General features: G+C 30.1%; 1 long non-coding RNA gene across 2 annotated transcripts in view; it reads right to left on the bottom strand.

Moving 5' to 3' along the window:
* Nucleotides 1-14033: 14033 nt before the first annotated feature.
* Nucleotides 14034-27837, bottom strand: part of LOC126548884 (uncharacterized) — a 53514-nt gene continuing 39710 nt past the window's right edge. The window contains exons 1-3 of one of the 2 annotated variants that reach the window (XR_007603025.1): nt 21895-22497; nt 14358-14446; nt 14034-14281 (exon numbers count right to left, since the gene is read on the bottom strand). This is a non-coding gene — a long non-coding RNA (uncharacterized LOC126548884). Of the gene's footprint in view, nt 14282-14357; nt 14447-21894; nt 22498-27837 lie in introns of those variants that run through there. The other variant, XR_007603026.1, reaches the window with a different exon arrangement.

The raw sequence follows: 27837 nt of genomic DNA, 5'->3' as shown, positions 1-27837 counted from the left end.
AACAAAATCCATTATAATTCTGCGATAACGTGTTTATTAGTTATTATTTTTCGTCAACAGTTGTTTTAAGTCCATACTTTTAAGTAAATCAAGTATATTGCAGAGTATAGGCATGTTGTGAAATATAAATTATTTTTATTTTATGTATTGAAAAAAAAATGATGTGTGTGATTCAATAAATTTTACATTTTGAACACCAACCAAAGAATACTTATATAAACAAATAATTTAACAGGTATAGAATGGTTATACTTTTCTCCTGTACGTCTTGCGTGGGAAGAATGACGAATCTCAAGAACTAAGTTTACAACCTCTATAACTCCCTGCCCTCGAGAAAAATATTTCCTATGCCCACCACAGGGTAAACACATAGGCAGAACGCATCAGGCCCGAAAAATATGAATACGTTCATGCATCTCGCCTATACGATATGCCGATGAGGGTTGCGATGGTTTGTAGTGGAGTGTGTGTAGGGGTGGTTTCACCAATCGTCATGTAAGAGGAAGGGTTATCGATACCTATATGTACGACAAAAACCACGGTAGGGTCGACCCCCGATCTTAATTAAAGCTCGTACATATAGTCGTATTATTACAACTTCCGGTGGTCGTCTGCAGTCGGACGTCCACTATAATATATACTGCAGCGATCATTGTTGCGATATTTCACACGACACGCGCGAGTGCGACGAACGCGTTGCCAAACAATAATAACTCGAAACTTGATAACAATAATACAACGCGATTTATGCACCCGTGATGCTGCCGCATATAATCACACGAATATGTTTATACAATAATGCAATACAATCGAATACACGTGTACGGTAATACACACCACGAAACCGGAAGACCGAACCGTTTCTATATAATTATGTTTTTGTAACGTTTTTTAGTCACAGATTTTGTATCCGGCGTGCGTCGATTCATTTTTTTCAATGCATTTGTACGACGTCCGTAGTACGTTTATCTTGGAAGTTTTCGCAACCGAATTATGTATATACACATTATAACCCTCTGCTTTTTGTGAACCGATCATCGTGACCCTTCACAGCGTCATGTATAATGATATCGAAAACATATTTTTTATGTCACTCAGACTTCAAACATATGCAAACAAATCCGAAATATTGATATTTGGCTTTTGTTTGTAGTTCAATGCTATACCTACATAGGTACTGAATATTTTAAACATTTCATGTACAACTTTATTTTATATTTCTCGTTTCGAAATTTATTTATAATAAAACAAAAAAAAAGGACAAGAAATGGAAAACTTTATATGAAATACTCTGTGTTCAGGAACCATTGTTAAAATATACGTGATGATTGAATGATTGGAGGATATATGATGAATGTCATATTTTAAAATCCACGAGCATTGACTACATAAGAAAATAGAAACCTTTAACACTCCCAGTTTTTTCATCTGTATAATTCGGTTGTAATAAATAAATATATAGAAACATTTTTCTTAACGATTGCGAAAACGTGCGAGGTGCAAAATGCACATTATGGACACAATAATATAACACTGCGCTGCAATCGCACACTACACGACGACGCTTTACTGCGATAATCGCAATGACGATAACAATAATAATAATAATAATATTGTTCTTACATATTACAAAACGTCTCGTGTTATACGTCGTTTACCGCCTTTCAGGTAACCACAACTGCCGCCGCCGCCGCTGTATGTCGTGTTTACAATAAACAACATTACACACACACAAACACGCGTATAATACGCGTATCTATACATGTTATTATTAAAACGTTATTATATTTACATTCGGGATTATGCATATAGGTACTTATACACTGCGAATAGGTATCTATGTATATATACACCGACGACGTATAGTATCGCATTTATAAAAAAAAAACGTTACGGCATTATAATGTTATTACACAGGTACACCGTGATGGTATAATACGTACTGTGTCTGGTATATGTACGCGAAATAATTATATTCAACATGCGTTTGAGATCGGTGCCACCACGCCGCCGGTGTATACGTTTTTTGCAGATTTTTACGCGATTGTTTCGCACACAACAATGGTCGCGAGTGCTCGCACGCGCCAATATCGCTGTGCAGGTCCCGCGGCACGTTATTTATTGTGCGCACTTAAACGCAAACATAATAATAATATACATTATTTCAAATGTGTGCAGATACCTACAATACTCCTATAATATTATACGCCTGTATGGGCTCCCGGCTGCAGCGACGTATGGTATCTGCAGCTACAGTCCGAAGACGTTCGAATGGCGAGGACGGGTAGCTTGAAAAAATCGTGTTGAGTTTCCTTGTGATGCGCTAAATGTAGGAATTTATTTTTATTTTTTGTAACGCATTAAGGCTTAGAACGTTAAAACGTAATTCCATTAGATATTTAATAAAATAATAATCGTTTAGGGCCAATATAATATCATGCGTACTATAATGACATATTAGTACCTACTGTCTGCGCACAGCGAGAAATTCTTGGAAATTAATTTTTATTTCGTGCTGCCTAATAACATTACAATGCTATTGTGTTTCCAGCATTTAATACGTACGTTGAATAATACAAAACGACAGTTTTATCACGAATTCTAGAACATTTTACATTTTTTTAATTTGTATATACTATAGCATATTATTCCTACATATTAACTGATTTACCTATATTCCAAAATCCAGATTTAAAGAAAAAAAATTTTTATAATTTATTTAGTTTAAAATAATTATCAATTAACTTTTTCTATAACATTTTTACTACAACCTATATAACCTACGTATATGATCATTTTACTAACATTTTAATATTTTATAAAATATTTTTTGAAATAATTTAACGTGCAGAATTGTATTGTTCATCACACAATTTATAATATATCCAACGATTTATATAAGAGTTTTGATTTTTTGATGGAATTTTTTGTATAATCTATACGCACAAATTTAGTATAACTGTAGAATGCATACTTAGATATTATAGTAAATTAACACAGATAATTTTTTATTACATTATTCAAAAACAACAATCAGATTTATATTATTATACTAGATCGGTGTTAATGTTTTACATGCAGCCATTTTAATTATTTACAGATAGATTATAATTTCTGTTTTCTTAACTTTACATTATTAATAATAAAAAAAAAAAAAACTAAAATAGTAATAATGTTAATATTGATAGTGATTGACCTTGTTTAACCATATTGTCGGGAAGTCTATGAATAGTCGGTCCGCAGCAAATAATGTCATTCCGCCACAACGTGTTTTATAATTATAATAGCGATTTAAACTATTTACTTTACCTTATGGATACATTACGATATATTTAAAAAGACTACAGTATACCGTCATAATTTCCCGTAAGGAGTAGTCAGGGTAGGTTATTGAGAACTTATTGTTTTTTTTACGTTGCTATGATTACGTGATAAATTTAGAAAAAAATGTAATCACTTTGTCTCTCCCGAATAATTATTGTTGGAATAGAACATTTTTAAAAATTGTAAACCGCTCTTACTATTATCCATATTCCATGACCTGCAGGATGATGACCGATAATGTTCGCAAACCGTGTTTGTATTGTAATGTATCAAATATGTATAATTTATAATGTTTGTTCAATAATAATATTATGCATGTACATTGTACGTGTATATTTGAGTTAACCACGTGGTGCGTCGGTTTCTAATATTAAATACCTACATACATATTATTATTATAGAGACACGAACAATATTATTGTTAATATGATAAATATGATATCGATAACAATACGTAGATAAATTATAAATCACATGTGCACCACAAAATAAGTACTTTTTATGCAGTATACCTGTATATATTATACATAATAATTAATAACATATTATGATAATTAATCACCGAATAATAATCACATCATGGGCTCGATAAAAATGTAAGAAGAAAATGTAAATAAAAAATACTAAACAATTATTAATATTATTAAACGAATAAATCCGATTGCGACAGCAAAATTGTGACGGGTAAATGTGTTATTTTAATGGTAAAAAATCAAAGACAAAATAGCATATTTTAACGAAAGTCGGACACGGGACTCCGGGATAGGCGAACTGTCGCTACATCATTCAATGTCTGTTTGGACATCGCGCAAAATAAGGTCGCAGACACGGGAGCTGTGAAGGCGGTGGCGACGGTGCTACGGCGGCGGCGGCGGCATTTGGAACAATAACCGAAATTAGCAAAATAAAATAATATAATATGATGTATTTTATCATATACGAGCGACGGCCCCGTTTTTTGTGTGTGTGCGTGTACGCAGTCGTAAAACATCATAAGCGTTTCACACGAGGATATTATTTCGGGTCGCGGAGCTTTTATGTGTATTATTGTTTTTTTGTCGTAGCGCGCGTACGCTTGTATGTGTGTGTGCAGTTGTTTTAAGCGGAGGGTGGCGAAAATAAAATCCGGATTAGCTAACAACGGCGTTAGACGCGGGCGGCGGAAGAGAGAGAGAGACAAAAAAAAATAATAATAATATAACCACTCTATATAACGCACACACGCACGACGACCCCTTTGCTAACTGTGTATATATATAGTAGTTATCCCCGTGGCCGCCGCCGCGTATACATACATAACAATATGAGCAAACAGTGACTTGTGGCATATTGTTTATTGGATAACATTACACACGCGGGATCCTGTGTGCCGCCGCCGTTTTCGTTGTGTTAGTGTGTGTTCGTGTGTATGTGGGGATGGGGTACATAATATACAATAATGTGTATAAACGGACAACCGCCGCCACCTCGCACACACTCCATTTAAAGACCCTCCGCACATATGAAATGCGATTATGGTTGTTTGACTTTTTAAATGGTGTTTGTATTTATTATTATTATTATTTTTTTTTCCATATATCGTTCCCGAGGGCTCTCCGATTTTATGTGAACCACCGGCATTTCGGAAACGGAAACGGACACCTGCCCGTTAATAGTTTTATTAAGCGGCGTCGGTGGCGGCGGCGGCGGTGCGATGAAAATCCAAAGGAAAAAAATTCGTAAATGGCAATCGTGGACGTCTCATCTTTTATATGTACACAGAAGACGGCTATTACAGAGATGTAAACACACACGGCGACAGATGTACATTCGAATTATTGTTATTGTTTGTACTACATCGGATAGGTATAATGTATAATATGACGTGTATACATATTATGTTATACTCTGTACGCCAGTCACTCAACACGAACGCGCGGTGCAAATCGCCCGACATTTTCGAACGTTTTGCATCGTATAATGTTTTGTCTGATGTATAAAGGTACATACGGCACTTGTCTTATTATAATTACGTTCACTACGGACTTTTAGTATAATATGTACGATAATTATTTTCTCCTAGAAGTACAAAATATTATTTTCAATAGTTTGACTTCGGTGTTGGGATTATGTGCTGATCTATTGTTTGGTAAACGAGGGTTTTTGCGATACTGTATGACATTTATATAAGATATCAATAAACGTCGTTCTCTATACGTATCTCTGTGCCAGTGGTTCTCAAACTTATTTTCTCACACGCATTATTATTAGCTTCAAAAAGTCATGGCACAATTATTCAGATAGACATTTTGTATTCAATATCAATAAATACAGGAAAATATAATGTCACAGATCAAAAAAACATCAAAAAATGGCCACAACGAAACATTGAAATATATATTTTGTATTTTTGTTATATGCAGTTGACTCTCAGGAATTCAAAGTTCAAGGAGAAAAATATTCCAGCTATTAAAATTGTACAGACATCAAAACATCAAAAACCAATTATTATGTGTTAAACTGTTATTACGTTATAGAAGGACAACTAAAATTCGTGGTATCAAGTTTCGAGTTACCTATTGTCAACTGATAATTATTATTTTTTTTTCTAAAAGAATAATAAAATAATAAAAGGTATACCCTGTGTAATTATTGTAGTTTGTAAAATATTATTATATTCAATAATACTTTTTAATATCTGTGTATGAGTTTATTTACAAAAAAAGTTCATTTATTTTATTACATACCCCTTTTTGGAAAACATTGGTACAATAATAATATATACGCTAACATCTCGTGCCTATAATGTGTTAGGTATATTACGTATTTACGTATACAACGATAATTTGTATAATACTATAAAATCAGTAAAAAAAAAAAAAAAACGAGAGAAACCGATTTGTCGATACTTATATTGTAGTATAATATTTATATTAGACGTGGTTGGTCGGTATGCGTTCGATTTTTTTTTAATCAATCATATTTTAATGGTAAATCTGTGTTCGTGCGTACACGTTGTAGTCATATCATATAAAATCCACATGGGATCTCTCGGACTTAATATATAATAGAACAGAAACCGGTATTTCAATTATTATTATATTAATGAAAGAAAAACGATTACTGTATTTTTTTACGTAATGGACCTCTACGCGTTATTACTACGTACCTAATACATATATAAATTATATATAATATGGACATATATCATGTATAGCGTACCACTATATAGACGTCCGGCGCTGGAGGCACGAAATATATTGTTGTTTTAAGGCGACAATGTCTGAGAAAGCACGGGGTTATGATTAATACGTTCTCTTTGTTCGGGTGACTATTAACGTGGCAATATTACAGTTTTATAATTTGAATAAATTGGCTTAACGACTCGCTAATAGAGGATAGCTTCTTCATTTTACGGGCTAATGAGATGCGTGGAGTCGACGAACGACGACGGCGATGATGATGATGATGATTACGGTCGCTGTGAGGGGTTGAAATTGTATATTATGTTCTATGTTAGTTAAGTATATAAAAAAGAAACGCTGTTTGGTTTATTTGATTAAAATTTAACTACTTACGCGCATGATAACAATATAATGGTATAAAGAAATACGATCGTCATCGAAAATCATTATATTGTATGTGGGTATAATAATGCAAATTGTATTTTGACCTATGCTTTTCTTCTTCGACAATCGATAGCTATAAATCATAATATTATGCTATATTTTAAAAAGTTGAAAGATAAATGTACACTAAAATATTTATAATTATAATATTATATAATACCATACATAGATATAATATATCATTAACACACTATGATGATGAGAATATTTTTTATTTCACCACTGGAATTACCTATTTTGACTTTTTGGTTGCAATAATCCTGAACAGGAATTCATTAAACTAAACCAAAAGTTACTGTATTGTTAAAGAGAAACTTCATCGAAACGTATATTTTGAAGTAGACGTTCTTAAAGATTATACAGATTTTTCAGGTTATAGTTAATTTTATATAAACAATATTTATTCATAAAATAGCTTTTCGTCGTAAAATTTCAATTTTAATTGATAATAAAATTGACTATAATATTATATTTTATTTCTATGGCCAGAAAACTAAACGTCTCAGCAAATAAAATAACAGTAGTATATTGTAATATATATTTTTTAAATTCATATAATGTATTTTTAACCTAGTCTTAAAATATTCGAGTTGGGATAAATCCTTAATTTTTTTCTGCCCACGAAGCACATCCTATAGGTATTAACTATTAAGCCTCCGGTCGCGGCTGACGCCCGGAAAACTGTGAGAACTTTTACGATCGCACCGCACGCTATCCATTAATAATATTGTGCCGCGCACGCGGAGGGGGCGTTTAAAAATCAAAATCTGACTATTGCCGTGTAACAATACATGCGAAAATAAAAAAAATCGTCATCGCACGCGCCCAATGTTTGTTTTTCCCGTGCGCCACAAGCGACGCGACACCGACGCCGCCGACGTACATTACACCATAATCTCAGTGTGTGTATATTATATATTATATTGTAATTTATTGTACACGATAATAATAATTACCGCCTCCTCACCGCCGCCGCCACAGCTACCATATCCGATCGGGTTGTGCGCAGTTACCGTGGTATAATACAATGTTAAAACGTCGTTTATATAATAATAATAATAATAGTAGTCTTATAATATACGATACAGTAATAATACCTAATATAATATACGTAGACGCGATACGTACTATATGTACACATTCGCCGCCGCCGTTAGGATTCGATCAATCATCTCCACCCTTGCACCCTCCGCGCGCGTGTACCAAACGTATGTGCAGACCATAACATGTAAGTACGATATTATATTATATTATACGTACAACGCGCGCATATAATACACAAGTAACTTATCGACCGTTGTGTTTAATTTTTTTTTTATTATTATTTTAGCGTTCGATGGCGGCGCGCACGTCCTAAACGTGTTCGTGTGTACACACGAGACGCACGCGGTCGCGCGCATTTGCATTTTAATAACCGAATTATTATTTCTCGTTTTCCCGATCATCAATCGTTCGGTTATTAAGCTGTCAATACCCGACGATATAACCCTTCGCAACACGTATCACAATAATAATATATGCGTATACACCGTTCCCTCGACTATAGGTAGGTACCTACCAGTCGTCGCCACTGCACCGCAGCCAAAGTCTTTCGACAATCGTCAACGTCTCCGGACTTACGCGTATAATATTATAATACGATGTATATACAATATCTCTTGCGGTGTAACGTCAGTTCTCCGATTGACTCTTATAAGACGTCAAGCGCGCGTGGTACGCTGCACTGCGCGTTTACGAGTAGGTATAACGTAATTAATAATATTGTTATTGGAAATTATACTATACTCACAGTCGAAACCGAGAAAGTCAGTTCTGTATAATAATAATACGACGTATTATATTTGTACATGTAAATATATTATCGTAGAGATTATACCATCACATACCGTAATGACGTTCTGTATTATACTTGTTAATGAATTTGCCACGTTTTTAATTAACGCTTGCGATCGAGCAAGGCAAACCGTATACCCTTTTATAGACGAAGACTAAATCGAAGAAAACGATACCGTTCGATGTTTTGTATAAACAGATAAAGTCTATAATGATGTATTATACGCACAAATGTATGATGCATATGTATCCTGCCATCCATTTGTTTTATAATTAAAAAAGTCGTACCAAAATCGCAAACCCGAACAAGTCGAAAACATGGATGGTTATTATTAATTAAACAACATATTATTATTATTTTTGGCTTGGTGAATAAATTATTTTTCCTGTGATGTTTAATTAAAAGCGTATACAATATACATGATGTTTTGATCGATGGACGCATTATATTTTCCGAGTGTCCTGGGCCGACTTTCATTTTTCTATTTTATTACATTCAAGCTTATAAAACGATCATTATTTCACGTTTTCTCTAAATAATTTCACGGCTTTAATAATAATATATCGTAATATAACGAAGATCAAACTCAATTGAAATGCGATGAAAATGTCGCTGCGACTCAGTGTAGATGTCATTTTTAAAAATCGTTTATATTACGTTATATTTACTCGTTAAATAAATCCAATACGATCGAATAGTGGTTGAACGAGAAGTGCAAAAGAACGGAATATAACAACAAATTCAGCTTATTCTTTATAAGGTATGTATGTAATAGAGTCGTCAACAAACTATAATATTTAACTAGCAGTCTTCGATAACTCACGTAATATGATGTTAATAATGTAGTACCTATATACTTACATTCTACACGAGCTTTGATATACGTCAACCTTAACCGTTTCAATTTAAAACGTATAGTTGAAAATAATCACACACTCCTGATAAGATATAAGCTCGTTTCATGTATGGCGTATATAAATATAAATGGTTTATTATGAAGAGTATATGAGTGTCTGCTCGAAAATTTCTCGGTCATACACACTATATCGTAGTGCGGCATACACGTACGAGTGTATTATCTTATTATATTGTATACGATATACCTACGATTTAATCACCGGCATTAACATAATATCATAATATATTATTAACACATACACACATACATTTCAATATTCATAAACGACTTTGACTGACGCTTGTACATACGTGCATTTAATATACATGTATATGATATATATGAATAGTATTATTATAATTATATTGTATCTAAATACACAGGGTGGTTCTTTTTTGTGAAATGAAAATACCTTAAACAATACAAAATAATTTTTAAATCATATATGCGTATATAGGTATATTATATATATTTATTACTATTAAGGGATTTGGAATATCTTCATATTTTCCTGTTGTTGTCTATTATTACTATCAGTATATATATTATATAATACGTGTGTGTGTGTTTTTTTAAGTCAAGAAAACAATTTTTAATTCTTCTGATTTAATGATTTGCGATAAAAATAAAAATACTATACTCTGTACGGGTACACCCGTATACCGCACCCTATATAAATTTAAATTTGTGCAGTTATTTTTAATCATCATCCATCATCACGTTTTGTACACATAATGTAAACGCGCATTGTGTGAACTTGTATATTTTGCTTATACGCTTAGTGTATGTGTGTGTGCATTAATGTATGATGTGTATATACGTATATGGAACTATCGACAAATTATCAAATACACGCAAACGTATTATAATGAATATACATTATACATGTATATATAAACAATTCATCTCGGGATAGAAATAGGTATATATGTGTATTGAGAACCGCCCATAAATTTACATAACAATTATTAATAATATCATAAACCGTGATACTAATATACGTTGTAAAGAATAATATTTAACACGCCCACCAATTTCATTACACGTGTCTGGGCAGAAAAAAAATTGAGAAAAAGGGGCTTGGAAAACACGACTTTTTTTTCTTTACAGTAATAAACTAGTAATAATTACTGTAATAAAAATAAAAACGGTTGAACTCCTGCTCGCGTTTCTGATTAAAATACATTTTTTACGCTAATATAATATCATAACTGTATTGCAGGAGGGTATTTTTGGAGGATAACATTATAACAATAGCATATTATGGCACGTGTGTACGTATGGATATTTTAATTATAAAGGAAAACGTTATAAAAAAACAAAAATGAGACTTATTCTTAGAGATTCTTTTACCATTTCGTACTAAAAGATACCTGTATAATCCAGTTCGTTTATAAATTATTATGTTTTTATTTTTAATGTATATAATATATAATATTATATAGGTACCTAGTAATAGAAAATAGACGTGTGTATTATGGAGGTATTTAATTTTCCAAATAAATCATGTCCCTGAGTCAATATACGTCTTCAAAATGCATCGATCGCCGTAACTTGACGGTGGCAGTTGAACGGATTTTTTTTTCAAAAAAAAAAAAAAATAATAATACAATAACAAAACAAAATAAAACAAACACGGCGATCGTGGCACGTGTGTCAACGGCGGCAGTGCATCGGCGTCGACTGAAAAACAAAATTTCTGACACAAATCTGTTTGTCGTCATATATTATACATATATACACGGTTATACGACCGATGCGTTCATTATTATTACTATTATTATCATATGTATTAGTATTATAATCTCGTCGGAGGCTGACTTATATATACGGTCGGCGGGGATAATGCCGCGCGGTGGAGCACGTGGCTTCCCGATCAATCACTCGCATATTCATACACGTCTCCGTGATAATAAATATAATATATTGTGGCCCGTCGAGCGCCTCCGCAAAAACTCGTCGTCGGGCGGGGGCGGTGGCGGTGGCGTATTAATGTCCGTATACTTTATTATACGTATAATAATATGTGTAAACGGCGTGTGCGATATTATAACGACGATAATCGCCCCGACAGAATATTTTATACAACTCAATGTGCGTCTGCCTGCGAGCGCGTGGCCTTTATACTATTATAATATTATAAACGAGGAGATTTAGCGCGCGATACGTTGTTTGCAACAACGACGTTATATGCATCGCGCAGCCTGAAAATTAAAAGGTCCCATGCGATTACTTTTCGACAAAATCACTTTTTACCTAGTTGTTATTGTAACGCGGCTAGAATTTACCGTTTTTTGAAGCCTATATATACGTGTTTTACATACGTGTACTTACATACGCGTACTCTGTATTCAAAGATACCTACTGCGCTTCTGTAAAATTATAAAATCTTATAAATATAATTTACTTTCAACTCGCTACATAGACATTTTCGTCAGTGTGAACATATTGAGAGATAAATATAGTATTTTTGAAACCAAAGAAGCTATTCATTTATAAGCTAAATGTTAGCATATTGGTCTAGACGAATATTATTTACCCATCAACGTTTAATAGCTTACAATAATAGAAGTTCTAAGCAATGTAATTAGATTTATGATAGTAATTAATGCGCGTCTAGACGATATATCATGCTATAAAGCATTAAAGCTTGTACCAAAACGATTAGCGTTTGAAGTTTTTAAAATATCAGATTACCTAATGAAATATTTTGATTAATTTTTAATAGTTTACTTGAAAATATATAATAAACATAAGAATTAATAGTATGAATAATAATTATTATAGCAATTTTTATTTTTATATTATTTTCTTACAAATTTTCACCAAATTTATACAATATTATTTTTTATTTACGATAAAATTTTCAAAATATTTCGTTTCATTTTGTACTATATACATTATACATATAGACATAAAAATTTGCGATTTTGTGTAATTGTTTTTCTATAAAAATTGGTTGAAAATCATTCACTAAATAGACGTGTTTGAAAAATAAATATAAATCTACTCATAGGTTGTTAATTTTTCAATTAAAAAATATCGAAATAATATTTCGTATACAATGATACATTATTTTATTCAAATTTAACCTATTCATAACAGTGGTCTATTCGATACTAAGATAGGTTAAAACGCATCCAATAATAATAACTAATAGAAAAGTATTAAAATAAGTTAGTAGAGCGCTGATTGGCTATATGGTGTGAAGACCCACAGAATGACATGCCCAATGTTGTTGTTTAATCAATATTATTTTTATTCATTTAATGACGATATAATATTATTATATAATATATTTTCCAGGTGTAATAATAATAATAATATATTATTATCGTATATTTTCTATAATATCAGTATACCAGATTTTTGTATACGTATTTCATATGATTTTAGGCTCCCTCGACAGCTCAAATCACTATATGTCTGTATCTTACTATGAATTATTATTCCAATACTCGAGGAATGATGACAGAACACAAATTGTGTTACACAATATTATTGTTTATTACTAATAATTATTCTATCATAGTATAGCATTATACAATGTTGTATTTGCGTCGTTTACCCATTGAAAAATGCAAATATCCGATCCCATAAATGCGGTGGGCAACGTGAACAAGTATAAGCCGATGTATGATAGCCAAATATGATTTAACGTTATTTTGATATTCCGTTTGCGCCAAACCTAGTAGGTAAGGTACCTATATAATATTATAACGAATTCATGGGAACTGGGTAATATAGATATATGACGTCTGTATATATGAAAACTAACACGGGGTGAATACGTAATACGAGGTACACACATCCCACATACAGAGTTTTTTACTCGTATTTTTTGTTTGTATTTTTTTTTAGCTTTTTTACACGAAAATCCGAGAGATTTGGGACGTATATGATTTGTAGCCGGACCGAATAATGCCATTTTGATCCGGCGGACGCTGCGAACAAAAAGAATACGTTATAATAAATTTACAATAAAAAAATAAAATAAAATAAAGAGGACCTCCGTCGCCGCTACTACTGTACGACTATACCGTTACCGACTAACCCGGGGATGTCAAATCCGAGTATATATAATAATATACGACGAATATATATATATATATAATATACCATCGAGACAGCCGACGTATACATATAAAATACTGCAATAAATTCGGAAACGGTATTTTTCAATTTTATTTTTTTTATACCACCTCGTACGTATTTATAGGTGAAATATGTACCTATGTATCCGTCTCCACATCGATATAATTATATAATTATTTTTTTATGATATGGACCATTAGTACGATCATTAAAAAAAATTAAAATTGTAAATATAAATAGTATAATCTGAATAGTATACACGACCAGAGTTAGAGAGAGGGAGAGGCGTATATAGTTATTCGAGGAAATTAATTACAAACATAGTACCTATTTAATATATTATTATATAGGTACACACATTCTTGCGTTTTAAGATCATATCAAATCGCTTATATTATTATAATATAATATTGTATAATGTACAGGGAAAGGTTATTTAAACATCACGACGGATTCGATAGCCACCGCCGCCGCCGCTTCGATATATTGCCGGCTCCTGCTGCTCCTGACTGACGGCTACTCCTGTAGCCATAAATGAGATAGTATTTATAATATCGTTATTATTATTATTTACAGAGATTAATAAGCTTATAATTACCTTATATTGTGGGAGACGAACGACATAGCTAGTAATTGAATGCCTGCCACGCCCGGGATCCAGTCCTATGATACATCCAATACAGGTACCTTCAATATTAAATAGTGTATTATTTTTATAGCATATACAAACAGCGGCATTTGGGATTGCAATTAAAAAATATCTAGCACGTCGTAACACAATTGATTAGAATTTTTTTTTTCTTGTCAGTTCAAGGCGCACATCGAACACGCCATTAACGAAGATCCAACACGACAATAATTATTATAACCAATGTATAATAAGGGATTTGTTGAATTTACATATTTGTTTTTTAGATTATTAGATTTATTTTTAGGTAATACATTAATTAATTTAATGAATTAAGAAAAGAAATATCATCATATTTTATAATACTCAACTATAATTGTATAAATTTAAATAAAACAAATATTTTAGTATGTAACACAATAAGTATATTTTGTGTAATTTTTAGTAATTTCTTATACTTCTTACCAATGCTTAAATACTTAATAATTATCGTAAATGTTTTGAAGCTATCTAAAACAGTTAATAGGCAAAAATTATTGCTAAGGTGTTAAGATTTTAAAAATTAATCTTAGTTATGGCTTATGATATTAAGTTTACTAGTAAAAGTATTGTATCAGTGCAGGTAAACTATACAACGAACATATTAATTCTAAATAGAAATAATTATTTTCTACTAATTTTACCAATGATGCAATATCATATAAAATATGTTTATATTTTTGAGTTATAACTACATTCTGGTGTTACATAATGTGTGATATAAGTACAGTAGTACGCATAACCAAACTGTACAAAGTCATAATAATTACTAATGGGCGTTAAGAAATACAATATACCTAGCTCCTTACCCCTTCCTTTCCATTGGCAATCTTAAAGTTTTAATTATAGAAGAGTTCCATGGAAAGTTATTAATTACTTTACCTTTTTACCACTGTATACTTATTATACTGTTAAGCAAAAAAAACTATGGTTAATCCGTGATTATAATTATAATTTAAAATGCATAAATTTCAATAAATTTACATTTAAATTTATCAATATCAGCTGTATAATTTATTAAAATGCAAAATAATAATTTAAGATATATTACATAAAGACAAATTATGTTAAACCAAATTAATCATCGACTATGCAATTTAAAAATAATAAAAATAATTTATAATCATGAAGTATGTCAGATAGTTACTGAAATATTCTAAGTTATTTATTATGAATGTATTTTAACATCAATAATACTAATAAATCATTTAATTTTTAAGTATTGAAAATCCAATTAACGTATTTAAGTTTATATATTTTAAATTAAATATGTTTTTACTATTTAAATAATTGTGACAACATAACCAATGTTTTTTTGTAATAGCACAATATTATTTATTTAGGTGTAATCATCATAATCCATAAACTTTAATCATCAGTTATTATTATCAGTTATTGACCGACAAAGCTGTAAACACGTGATTATTTTCAAACGGATCATATACACGGATGCGCTATGTATTTGGTTTCAAACCTCATATTTATTGTGTGACATGTGACGTCGCCTTTGCTATTTGTGCACAAACATTTAATTATTTTCGATTTTAGTATTTCTTATAATATTATTTTATATCTATTTTATTGAACACAAATACATTACTAACTTGTTATCCAATAAAATTTTTAATACATAAATCTGATATTTACACATTTGCGAAAAAAAAAAAATTAATAAGTACTAAACTAAAGTATTGATATGTACAATCCGGAATTAGTCTAAAGTCCATTTTCTAATATGTCACAAACATAAATTATTAGTGCTATGAATCGATTTAATAATGATGAACAACAATACAACAGATTTAAGATTGCACAAGTCACATAAAGTTATGAAACCGTTCATTACCTAGTTATACAATCATAAAATTGAATAATATGTAGGTAATATAACATATTTTACGAAATACATATAAATATAAATATTTAACGTTGATACATCACAAAATAAATATGTATATTGGTCATTTGTCTATTATTGAAACATTTGAAAATTATAATAAATGGCATAAAAATAATAACAAAAACAATAATGTATCAATAACTAAATACTCTTAAGTTAAAACAAAATCTATATAATATTCTGAATAAATGAAGCATGGAACAAATTTCAAAATGGACCATTTTGCCTACCTAAACTTTTGTCAATTATATTTTAAATACAATTTTGAACATTTTAACTTTTATTATTGTGTTTTAATGATAATTTCCCTGATATTTTAACTTAAGAATAGATTTTTTTTAATGTGATTGATTTCTGGCTTTATTTTGTAGTTCGCCTATTTATATAAAAGATTTTTTAGTATGTACATGCACTGTACAATGTACAATCATCAACACACAATATGTGATAAGGTAGGTACTAGGTACACATAATTGTTATGAGCAAATCACACAACAATTATGTATAATAACTTATATTGATAACATTTCTCACTAAATTAGACTTGTTTTTTTCTTTGGTAATTTAATTTAAACAACAGTATATAATATGTAACTGCGCTATTATTTGATGTTTGTTTAATTAATACATTTATACACGAGACATTTTTGATTAAATTATTTAACTACTTATTTACCTATATTTGATATTGTATGTGATTTTTTCTATGTTTTAGAACGTGTATACATATTTAACCTAGGTTGTTCTATTTTATACTAATATATACATATTGATATTATATAGTAATATGTACCTATCAAGAAAATAAATTCACTAAAAGAAATAAAATCGGTACGATATAAGTCTTAAGTTTGTGGTTTGTGTTTTGTTAAACAGCATTAATTCTCACGCGAATCCGATCAGTGAAGCCCGTTAACTTTTTGGGGGAAAAAATATAATAAATGTGTTATATTATTATAATTTTAACTCAATTAAACGTAGAGAAAAATATAATACATGGAAAATAAATATAAAAAAATCGAAGGTCAAATGTGTATTATACTATATAGTAGAATAGTCGAATTACAAAATCGGAAAATAACACTTACATCCCTGACATTCAAGTTTGTTACCAAAAGGATTTTTCGTTCTTTGCAAAAGGAAACGGAACGATTGATTCAAATAAAATGTATGACGTGCCATGTGTTTAATACTGTAGTGAACCTGCACATGTCATTTATATTATATTATATCTGCGAACATTATATATGCCAGCAATAATACGCGTAAGATTACCTGTTGAGGAGCTGTCCTTAAACGGAGATGACTGCTTCGGTAGTTGTCACGTGTGAACGCGCATCAAAACCTCCGTATAACATAATTTGAATTATGATTATTATTATTATTATTATTATTATTACTATTATAAGAGCAGCGAGATAATTGGTCCGAGAAAACCTGCCCGTTTAACAGCGACTACGTGTAGAACAATAATATAACATAATATCACTGCGTGTACCTGTCTGCCTGCTGTAATAATAATATAGTCACCGCGTTCAGCACAATATGAAGTATAATAAACAATAAACACTCGGCGTAAATGAATATCACTCGACTATACTATATATAGCTGGTTAGGTACACATACCTGCAATAATAATATGTAGTATGGGTAGTGAGAACGTTATTTTTTATTACCGTACGTATCGTCGGCAGATCTCTTATACGCGAGAATGGCGGAAAATTACAGGGTACGAAACGTGCGTAAAGAATTACTACTTTTGTATATTTTTACGCATAACATATGGTACGAAAAGTGCGTGTGTTTAAGTCACTGATATAGCCAATAACGACAACAGCGAAACGTCGATTATGTTTGTGCACGCATGTACGTGTATATGTTATAGGTATGCGTATGTTTAGTTATTATGCTATAATAGTATGTTGTATAGCAAAAAACTTTAATAAATGTAATATACTCGAGATTTATTAACGTAAACTGTATTGTTTGGAAATAAATACTTATATTTCGTTTTAATATTTAGACAGATAAAATTAGACCGATCATAACAAATCATATTAATATAAATAGTTTCAATTAAACTGAGATGTGTTATTAGTTAATTACTAATCGACAACTATTAACTTTTTGGGGTCAACGTTTTAGAATATTGAGTATATTATGTTGCACGAAAAATATTTACTATATAATATCAAAGGTATTGAAAATAAAATAAAATAATACATTTTATCATTCTTAATGACAATAATAATATGAATAATATAATATCTATACTGTGAAAGATTGACGACATATTGTTAAATACTTGCTAAAGAAAAAATATTGCTAAAAACAAATATTTGTTGAACAATTATATTGACTTAGTTTATCAATATCATTTTAGTAATATATATAATATATATGGTAGATATACTTTAATACTTACAATAATCTAATTGCTATGTCGTTAAATGATAACCGTCTACAAACATATATTAATAGAATATTTTTTATAATCGATTAATCTCAAATAGTAATTTTTCATTAATTAATTTCACTTATCTCAGCTCGGTATTTTTCTTTAAGCTCGGCCATGCACGTACACGGCGGCTGTATTAGTAACAGCAGTTAAATCGGCTGTAGCTCATCATACAAATCTAAATCATATAATATTATGAACTACAATATTTCATATAATATGAAACAAGATTTTTAAATATCATTCTCACTCGTTTTTATGTAAGACTAACTAAATAACTGTATGAGTATGTTACATAAATTTTCAAAACATTTTTTAACGACAACAATATTTTTTTCTATTACTTAACTCACTTAAACTATAAATTCAAACATGTACATTTACAATGTAATTATTATGTTCTTATTTTTATTTGATTGAGAGTAATTTTAGGTAGGTATAAAATCCATACAGTTTTTATACAGTTATATATTATATTATCGTGTATTATTTTTCAGTAGCAAATGTTACGAAGATTGTACTTTAATGTATTGAAAAAATAGTATTTATCAAATTAAAGAAATGGTTGTAAAATTCTAAAATATAACTATTAAAAATAAAAATAAATTTAACCAATTGTTGCTGATAAGTAATAACTAATAAAAATTGTATTAGATACCTAAACGATATTTTTAGAGTATGAATATTGATTAAATTGTGTATACAAGTTTTTCGCCAAATATAAGAATTACGAGTATGTTTGTTTTTGTATAAATTTAAAAGTATAAAATATTTTATTTTATTTTTCTGTATCTAGACACAGATTACTATATTATCTTTATCTAATGTAGACATATTTTTTTTTATTACTTTAGCTTAATATCTCATAATTATAGTAATAAATTATGGTAAGACTTAAACTTAAGTACTAATACGAAACGTTGATACGGCTATATGTATAGGCAATTTAGCTACACCAATGCCAATAAGAGTTTACGTTTCCCATCTAACATAATTTTTTTTTTTTTTTTAATTTTTAAGTCATTTAATGACTTATAGTGAAAAATAATGTTTTACTTAATAAAACGAGTAAATTAATTTAAAATAATATTAAGTAATTATCAAGATTATAGGTGCTAGAACCGACTTGTGATTATTTTAATAAGTCACAACATATTTTGAGTTGGTGAGTTTAAAATACCGTCATACTTACCCAATCCGTATAATTAAAAAAAAAGTTTTTCTGTCACAAATAATTCAAAATCTTAACTTAATAATTAAATATAGTAATATCTATACATATTATTATATTATATATTATCTTGATTTAAAAACAATAATTCATTTTTATGAAATCACATATTATAATATATACAAGTCAAATTTATGATTATTTATTTTATTTTCCTCAAACGAATGCGATTTATGACATAAAAAGAGGTAAGTAGTTCAGATACTACGGAAGAATTTTAACGGCAATAACGTCACACGACAACGAGCGCCATCGAACCGTATCGGTTCATAGTATTTTTTTTTTATATATATATATAAACGCACGCATTGTAATATTGTTATGTACATAGGAAAAATCTTTCAGATTTCAAAATATTCGTATTCGAATAAGAAAAACAGCAAATATTACAAAAAGTTTTTATAGGTTTACCACATTTGAATGTAAAAACACAGAAAATTGTGCCAAGTGTATAACACTTAAAATATGCAAACTTTTTATAATAAAAGCGTATATTATTATTTTATTTTATATATTCATCAAATATACAATCGTTTCCATATTATCTTATACAAGTGAGCCTATATATTTCATAGATACTTTCTATAATAATGTGTTTGATATGACTTATATTTTATAATACTTATATTAATTGTAATAGTGTGTCACTGTGCGGTCTGTGAGTGTAACATGTTTTTTGTATTATCCATGCATGTTTATCTTCATTTTTCCTTTGGTTATGTTTTTATGAATTTCATCAACATTATTGATTTTTAGAAATTTTAAGTACCTAGTATGTTTAATCTACATATTTTTCGAATAATTAATTTATTTTTAACTAGGTAAATCAAGGCACACTTATCACTTAGGCACTTTATCTGTGTCAATATATAAACTATTTTTAAACGGCCCTTTTTCAGTTGATTGTTAAGCATACCATTTATTTGAATAATAATATGTTAAAACATCTAAATTAAAATTTCAATGAATATTTTGAATTTTCTGAGTTATTCAACTTCATATAGTAACAATAATGTTATAATCTAGGATAATAAATGTGATAATATATTGCAACATGCGATGATTTTAATATTATAAATTATAATAGTAGGTATATTAGTATATATATATTATATATATATATATATTTTTAATTATCCTAATAATTATTATGATAAATCTTAAGTATGTATATAATATATCATTTATGTAAAATTATTTTAATATCTATTCAATAACACAATTAACTATTCATTCTAATTTTAAACATCAAAATTATTTAAAATAATTAATAAGCAGTATAAAACTATGCAGTTCTCATAAGAAAACTTTAATTTTGTATCAACCAATAATTCTTTTAAAAAATTATGAAAAAAATTAATATTATGAAACATTGCGAATATTTGTAGCTACTACGTAACTATCTCTACATATAGCTCAATTTTACCTGTGTATACATTTGTAGGTATAAATAGTTTATTATAATAAAATAATTAACAATTCTATAAAATTATTATGTATATAAAATATATAGAGAATATAAAGATGTCGTTTTGTTATTTCTAGAAATCTTGCTGTCTCTCATACTTACAAGCACATAATAATATTAATTTCATTAAAATTCTTCGTCAATTATAAGCAAATGAGTTAAGAGCCCATAAAATAATCCGCGTTAGTCATTATTTATTATTATTATTATTATTATAAATAGTTGTTATTTCATTGCTTTATTTTCAAGTTTGAATAAAAACACTTAAAATAAAATGTAACTATTTACAAATATGATAAGCATCCAAATTTTGAAGCATGCAATAAAAATAAAAACGACAATAACAATAACAATAATAATAATAATTATGATAATGATGGCGATAATAATAATAATAATAATATACCTACATATCGCAGCATCACAAGAATCCCCGTGGTCATCGTGCGTTTTCGTGGAACATTTCAGAGTGAAACTAATATAGTCGTGTCGCGACCGTACACACGAATAAATTAGTCAAAAGTGAGTGGCTATTAATACACGTTTAACGGCGTATGCAGTTACGATGGTCCACGCACGCGGTACTTACACTTGAGTTATATCTGCTATACCCATGCGACCGGTGACATTTTTAATAGATACATTTAATATACGCAGAGGACACGAGTGTACTGCACATTGGAGGAATAATAATGTTTACAATAATATACCTTCCGTTGCAAACGTCGTGATGATGATCTTCGAGAATCGCGTCGCACTGCGTGTCGTGTTAATACGACGGCGATGACGATCGTTCTTTACGCAACGTATGTAGCTTTTCGGTCGTAATTCGTGTCGATAACTGACAACCGCATAATAATATTACGTGGGCCGCATAGGTAGGTTTACCTATAATACGTACACTACAACAATACTACGCCATATACATCTGAATGAGCATTATAATATTATTATATTGTGTTACATCACGAATATACATACACACACTACACGAGTCGCCGTAGCATTAGAACACCGTCGTGTCGTCGGTTTATAAAGACGGACGTGACGGCCCGGCCGAGTGGTTTTACATTATAATAATATATTATTATATTATCACGGCGATAGGTTTATATGCACTAATGAAGACCAATACGGAATGAAAACACGCACAACGCCATTATATTTATATATATATACATATTATTATTATACATACAAGTAGGTTTTCTGTTTTACGGGTATGGACGGTGGTCTCTTCCATTCACCTGCATTCACGCGTATAATATACAGGCAGTGGCGTGCGTGTGTACAACAGACGAGTGAGACCAACTCGTGAACGTCACTAAATAATTAACTTCATCAATATTTATGGAACGGGTGCCGTGCTAATTGAACGGGGTGCTCTGTGTACAGCCCAAGAGCCTGCGATAATATTATTAATATTACTGGGAAGACCGATTGAAAAAAAAAAAACAAAATTCTGTGTGTGTGTATTAGTATATATATATACACGGTGATTCTCTTATCAATTTTTTAACGTTTTACGTTCTCAAGTATCAACATAATAATATCATACGAGTCAATTAAATTGTTTGTATTTTTCCTTGGATATTTACTCGATGGTCACGAGAATCAGCATGTATATCGTGTGTACAATACATACATATATTTTATATTATTATAATTACTAACGAACTCGATCCTATACATATTATTATAATATATCGTACGTTAATTTCATCAAGTAGGTAATCAGTACATTTATCTGAGTAAAAAAAAACCCACGTAAACATAATTTAGGTGTATAATATATATATATATTACAGTTACAGTAGGTAGTAGGACGATGTAGGTATTATACAATATATAATTCATCGTTACAGGGAGCTAGTAGCTACTTTATATTATATTTTATCGTGCACTTTAAAACGTAATACCAATAATCTGTGTGTGGATGCATACATTTAACTCGCATCAACTATTTTATTAAATAAAAAATTACAAATTATAAAATATAAATTAAAATATAATCGTGTACCTTTCCACAGATTTAGTTTCTACACATTAGTCAACAATTATTCTCAATAGCGTAGGTACATTTTATTTTTGCACGCTTCTTACACAATTTGTATTTTAATATTTTACTATATGCCAACAAAACAATTGGAACATACAAATGATCACCCAATGTATATGTGAGCAAATACAATTGATATAATTGGATGGTCTCCAGTATAAAAACAAAAATCTAAAAACGTCCCGATTTTACTCTAATAAAGCTTAACTTACATTTATTTTAATAACAATGCCGTTTTACTCTTTTTATAACTATTATCATAAAATTATTTTATGTGTATTAATTTTACATTTTGATAGACGAATCATTCTCAATAACCATATAAAATATATTCATACTTTTTTTTTAAAACAAAATTATAAAATATATCCTTGTTTTTAATATCAATATTTAATCTTATTCACGCATGTACAATACGACGTGTACAAATTTTTTTTTACCAGATCCATATTTTCATTTCACTATTTTAAGTTTTTTGTAATAACAGTAATGATTAAACGAAACTGGTTTTAAGTCTATATGAAACATAGTTAATCAAAATATATTGTATTAAGCATACTATAATATTTGTCGCATACTAGTTATACATAGGTACAATGTTATATTACGAAATTATTTTTCTTATAAAGCTATAACATATTACACCTCTAAAGCATAATTAATATAGTTGTTTTGAGTAGTGATAAATACAACTCGTGTAGGTACGACGTTCTTCTCCGCGTAGGAGTTGTACACAAACTGTGGGCTGGTGCCATTCAGCACATATTGTACTTCAGTAAACTGTCAAGTGTTCTAAATTTGGGAAAAACAAACATAACTTTACAACCACGGTGAAAAAGAACACAAATAATATCTTGATCATGAAATTTTAAATTTAAATATGAATGAGTTGTATAAAAATACGAGTAATTTAACCTTTTTAACTGATTTATTAATCAAACAATTATTACGAAAATAAAATTCTTTTGCCTAAGGGTAAGATAAGAATAATAATATGATAATATCTAGTACATAATATATATATTGTTATTTAAGGATTGATTATTTTCTTACTTTTTAAAAAAAAAATAGTCAAAAGAAAACAATGATTCTTTTAATTTAAATAGATACGTTTAATTTAAACCACTATCGTAAATTTTTTGTTTATACCATCGACTGTTTTCAATACATTAACGACATCGTCGACATCGTAGTGAATTATATCGCCAAACCGATCGAATTATTGAAACAATAATGTATTGAAAATTGAAGTGTTTAAAATTCTACGTTGTTTTTTTCTCGCATCGTTTATATATATTTATGAGGCATGTTAAATACGTATTACACATACCCTACTGTGTAATCCCATTTGCGTTTAGTTAACATCATAATAATATATATATTATCATTTGAATACTATTAAGCGACCGTCGAAAAAAAACAAACCATCCGATATTATGGTCTATTCGTTTTTATAATTTAATTTTATAACGATCTTTGTATTTTATTAGGATGGCAGAAGAATATTAAGAAACACCTGTAGTATTTTTTTCTCCGGCAAAATATTCATTTATATTTTTTAGTCCCAAACAATCGTAAACATCTAATAAATTAAACACGCAATGTCAACAAAATGTTTTTCTCTTCGGTCGGTAGTAGTTATATTATACGTTTTAATATTTATAATTATATTAATAAAACAGATATGTGGTAAAATGGTATACTATAAAATATAGCAGCACGAAATCAATTTCAATCAATAAATCGGACCACACCAGCCGCGAGTTGTGGGAATACGATCGAATGTCCAACGGTCGGTGCTATTTAGATACTCTCAAGTCTATAAGTGGGGAAAAAAATTAGTCAACATTAATTATTTTAATTAGAAATCGTTAAAATCGTACCTACCAAAACCCGTTCATTGCAGTTTAATACTTTCATAATGTATAATACCTAATATGTCTCGCAGACGTAAAGTTTATACGGTTTAATGTAATATTTATCTACACATTCTATCGAAATTAAAAAAAAAACTAATTTCCATTACATAAATTACACGCCAGTGCCTATACCTTATATGTACTAATAATAATCTCTATCAGATCGTGAACAGTAAACAACCACGCGATCTCGCGAAGAGATTCCATTATAATAATACGCGTTATATTATGTTAAAGACAAAGTGGATTATCGACCGATGGTTTATCACGATTTATCCGATACTAAATATCTAGATCACAGACTAATGAGCAATCATCAAGCTCGTCCGGTGAGTGTGCGTATCGCGGGTGTGACTAACGTGGTTTAGCGAACGTCGTAATAATAATGCACTGCACAGAGTGCACAGTGCTGATGGCGAAATGAGAAACGACGAAACATTGTTAAAAACAAACCATTTAACTATACCTAATTATCGTTTAACACACATACACATACAATAGAGTAACACAATTATATTATTTTATGCTGTAAGCACGATTGTATATTTTAGTTTCGTTCACGCAGAGTGTAGCAGAAATAGCTGAAAGTATAATTAATTATGTTATAATTTTTGTTCTTTACAGTATATATTTCTTTCTTATATAATATGTACTACATAGATAAATATAAAATAACAATAACCATATTATAATAATAACTAATTTTAATAAATCATAAAATGATAAGAATAAAAGTTTATACTTAAGCGTGAAATTAAATGTCCTATAGATCAAGACAAATTTATTTACAAAATAAAATTTCCCAAGAATGTTCACCTTTTGTTTTTACTTCAATGACGCAATTATTTAAACACTGATATTTTACATTTTTAAATGTAGGTAATGAAAGTAATTTTTCTGAAAACACGGCGTACTAAGGATAAAATAAAGTGGATAATTACCAGGGGTAGGTTAATCCAATGGGTTTTCATAAACAGTAACGAGAATAATTGACATTCAAATGGTTCGCTCCGAACGAGATTCTTTTCAAAGTAGAATATAATATATATTATATGTTATAATTGGACCATGATGGGAGTGGCCAGTTCAAATGTAAGTAGGTACACGGTTCAGGGCCCGAGACACGTATACCTATACCTATATTATCGTGTTCGGAATAAAAATCGTTTGTGTGGCGTGAGATCTAAATCACACGTTTATTGATACCTATTTCGGAAACACAATCAACTCGACGTATAATATATTATATATTATTATGATGTTTTTATTGTACAGAAATTGTGTCGGCACGAGCAAAGGATACTCTGAGCAGTGTGTAGACATAGACATTATACCATATATGATATATAAGTACGAGCGGTTTACAGGGCTAAAAATCGCGATAAACTGCGCTGCGAAGGTTAGGTCGAAGCGCGTCGATACTTATACATATGATATAGTTATCTGCACGCATTGTATATATACGCGAATAATAGTAATAATCCCTATTTATGCTTCGTATGCGCACTACACGTGTACACGGTACTATGTACTGCGATATACCATCTGAGACACAGCGCTGCGTATATGTATACGATAATGTCGTTTATATTATTATTTATTTTGCCGCGCCCGCCGTCGCGCACAACACGCGTATATTATGCGCGGCCGTAATATAGGTATATTAGCATCGCGGAGTGAACACGGCAAAAAAATAAAAATAAAATAAATAATAAAATACATTATTGTCGTTTTAAGTATGATATTATTATTAAAAAATAATAATTATTATTATTGCGGCCGCTAGCAAGTGGTGCCGATGACAAATGAGACGAGCGACGACGACGACGACAGACCGGAGCCGTGTGCGCGACGGGGCGCCCGCGCAGCACGGCCCGCTGAGACGGCGAGTGGCGCGGAAAGAGACATTATCATATTATTATTATATTTTACGACTGCGGAAAGATTACGGACAAGAGTAAATAATAATAATAATAACGTATACTACTCGTTATATACAGCTTCATACGGAATTATTACATTATATATACCATTTTATGTTATAAAAATATGTAGGTACCTAAGGCTGGCTCCGGGGAGAGACCGGTTTGCAGTGCCGCAATGGCAGAGACCGTCGTCGTCTGTTGGAAATGTGTTTAGAATTTTTATATTTTCGCGTTATTATTTTCTCTCCCGATATGTTCACCGATGCTTACCCGCGACCAGCTTATAATAATATGTACACAGTCGCGATTACGAATATTATTTGCATACGGCGACCATCGTGGTCGTACCTTTAGTACCTCGACGCTCATTCATTTCGCCCCTCGACGACATCTCAATCGAAACATCGCCGCCGCAGCTCGTGTACATAATAAAATATTATAATATACATA

Source organism: Aphis gossypii, chromosome 1 (genome assembly GCF_020184175.1).
Source record: "Aphis gossypii isolate Hap1 chromosome 1, ASM2018417v2, whole genome shotgun sequence".
NCBI lineage: Eukaryota > Metazoa > Arthropoda > Insecta > Hemiptera > Aphididae > Aphis > Aphis gossypii.
The sequence above is the reverse complement of the archived record's forward strand: the minus strand, read 5'-3'. Positions and strand labels throughout refer to the sequence as shown.